Here is a 2,921-nt window from a genome sequence, read left to right as displayed (position 1 = left end):
CCCGTTCTAAGTGCGAGAATTTATTTTACTAAGTGCGAATATTGCCTAAGTTCGTATTTTATGGACTAAGTGCGGTATTTTATCATTAAGTTCGCGTTAGAGGACCCCCCAAAATGAACATTTTCTTGCGTCTTGGGAAGAGTATTGTAGAGTGCCCCGTAAAACTTTGTGGTGTTAAGTATGATACTAAAACACACTAACTGCCCTAAGGATTCACGTCGATTTCATTCTAGGAGTCGAGATATGTTATTTTAAGTTTTTGGGATGTCATGGATGCAAATCGTTTGCTACAGGCTCAAGAACGCACTTTTTGTATACCATGTTATTTTAAGAAAATGTCCGTTTCGATGCGCTCTTCAAAAATGTTCGACTTGCGAACCATGATTTTCTGCGTCTGTGCCACGTAATTCAGCAAAAAGAGCATGTAATGGAGTGAAATGAGAGGGTGTGTCATCTCTAAAGTAAAATCTTTAAAAGAGCATAACTTAAGAACGGCTGGGAATAGGTGGCCGTTCTTTTTACCATCATGTGCGCCTAAAAAAAGTACACTATCGTGACAATCGATATCGGTCGATATGGTATAAATTGATAAAGTTATGCTCGATTATGTACGCGAAAACAGAAAAAGGGCGCTGGTGACAAAAAAAGTACTAACGATTCTGTTATTGTTTTGATATTCTGTCATCCCAGACTCTTGCGCATCTGGTGACCTATTTTTTATTCGCCAGTTCCGATGAAAAGTGTCGTTTCGATGCGTGGTGGGCCCGGGATGACAATTCGAGTTGAGTTGGAAGTTCATGTGAAGTCCTGGAAACAAGAAAAAAAGAAGATCCACGCTTCCCTAACTCAAAAAGTCATTAGAAACCGAGGGTAGCTTGTATGGAGACTTTTGTTCCTCGTGCGCTAAAACGCCGAATTAAATTTTTTATCTATACTTAACAGGAAAAAAGTTGCCTCCTTCGCGATATATAGGCAAATAAAGAATGGGTGCTATCATTTCGGGACAAAACAGGTGAAAATTTAGGTCGAAAAAAGTGTTTATAGACAAGGCATTTGAATTTAGCCAAAATCTGACTTGACCACGGGAATGCGCGCATAAAAGCACCCCTAGGGCAGTTTTTATACGGAGCAGTCTCATTTGCTTCCTGGATGTGCAGGGCCAAACATGGCCAAAAGTGGTGATTTTGGCCGTCCAAGGTGTCCATTTTCCGCGAAAATGGCGTTTTTTGGCGTCACTAAAAAAATCATTGCGAAGCAACTACTGGAGATATGCTTGTAAAACTTTGGGAGCGGTCGTGCGAACACATGCGCCAAGTTTTCTGCTAAAGTCTGCAGGCCAGATCTGCCGGGCGGCACATAAAACCGGAAAAAACCACCTAAAAAAAGAGCATGCCAAACAAAGTCTCACATTTCGCTGAATAACTTTTGATCTAGAAGAGTTAGACAAATTCTGATTGCGGGAACGGCTCCGCCGTGTGTTTTTACATATGTCTATGTCCCGTAGATAAAAAGTACATGTTGCAAAAAAAGTACATGTTGTACATAAATCTACCTTTGATATTCGGATTCCCCGTGAAAAACTACGCCTAGGCCGCAGGGTTACAAAGACGAGTCATTGCACTTATGCCCTTTTATAGACGCTTTTAGAAATCGGCCAAAACAGTATTTATTAATTTAGACAGTGTTCCGCTGACATGTCGCATGCTGCGATATGTCCACGTGAAAGAGCACCGAAAAGCACCCCTAGAACACCCTTCATACCCGTTCTAACGGTTCTCTTTCATCTTCATAATAATCAAATTAAAGAACACCATACAAAAAACAAGATCTCGTGTGTAGTGGCTCGCCAGGCATACTAAAACCAAGATGTCGTGTGGGCACATGCCAGACATCATATCTTGCGTTTGCAAACACACGCAAAGTCGGTAAACAGCTCAAAACGGGCTAAAAAGTAGACAGCACCCGGACTTCCCCGGTGGTCACCCACCCGAGTACTACCCGAGCTTGAGGCTGCTTAACTTCACAGAGCAGACGGGATATGGTGCTTTCAGCCTAAGATGGCCGTCTACATTTGACTTTGACCGACACACCTATTAGTGTTTATCACTCGTATACATTGGTACAACACATTTACACACTCACATGTCCACATACGTGGCCATAGACTGCACACGATGGCCCCCAATACCCCTTCTGGCCCTCAGAATTGGCTGGGTGGATGGCTACACTTTATATAGTAACAAAACAAAAAGGGGGGTGGTGTGGCGCACTCCAATACAAACGTGTGGCCAGCAGCTCACTCCTACAACGCAGCATACGTATTCTCTCCGATAGGAACCCCACACAGACCGACACCTTCATACACAGCAGTGCAGATAGCCGCCGCACCCCATATTTGCGCATACGCGGCCTGGAAACAATGTTAAACCACCAAAGTGGCCATTTACGACTTGCACAACCATACCTACGCTTCCTATGCGACATGACATGTGCACGTACGCGTCTTAGGCAATATGAACACCTTCGACACCTTCATACATGCACAGCGCGCGCTCCGCTTAAGTACGACACTAACTTGTCATATACATCATGCGTTTCCTCCCGTCACCTTTCATCACCTCCATATTCACACCCATGCGCCGTCACCTTCCTCGCGCCATCACCTTCACCATTTTCACCTCCATATCCGCGCTTCCTCCGCCGTCACCTTCCGCGTACGCGTCCATATTCGCTGCGTTTCCTCGCGCTTCCTGCCTGTTATTAATCCAAGCCAAAAACATCTCCAAACCCATACAATTAGAACAGCAAACAACTTCGCATTTTTTCACAAAGTCCTCAGCTTCATTTTGCATACTTTATCCTAGTCTAATTCACGCTATTCCGCTCTCTTTAACATACTTAAACTAAGTCTAATTCACGCT

General features: G+C 43.9%; 1 non-coding gene across 1 annotated transcript; it reads right to left on the bottom strand.

Moving 5' to 3' along the window:
- Positions 1–1,948: 1,948 nt before the first annotated feature.
- On the bottom strand, positions 1,949–2,062 carry PITG_33135. The gene has a single exon (XR_009934529.1). It is a non-coding gene; the product is annotated as an 8S ribosomal RNA (ribosomal RNA).
- Positions 2,063–2,921: the final 859 nt, after the last annotated feature.

This window comes from Phytophthora infestans, genomic scaffold, assembly GCF_000142945.1.
Source record: "Phytophthora infestans T30-4 supercont1.52 genomic scaffold, whole genome shotgun sequence".
NCBI classification, from domain to species: Eukaryota; Oomycota; class Peronosporomycetes; order Peronosporales; family Peronosporaceae; genus Phytophthora; species Phytophthora infestans.
This window is presented reverse-complemented; position numbering and strand designations above follow the sequence as displayed.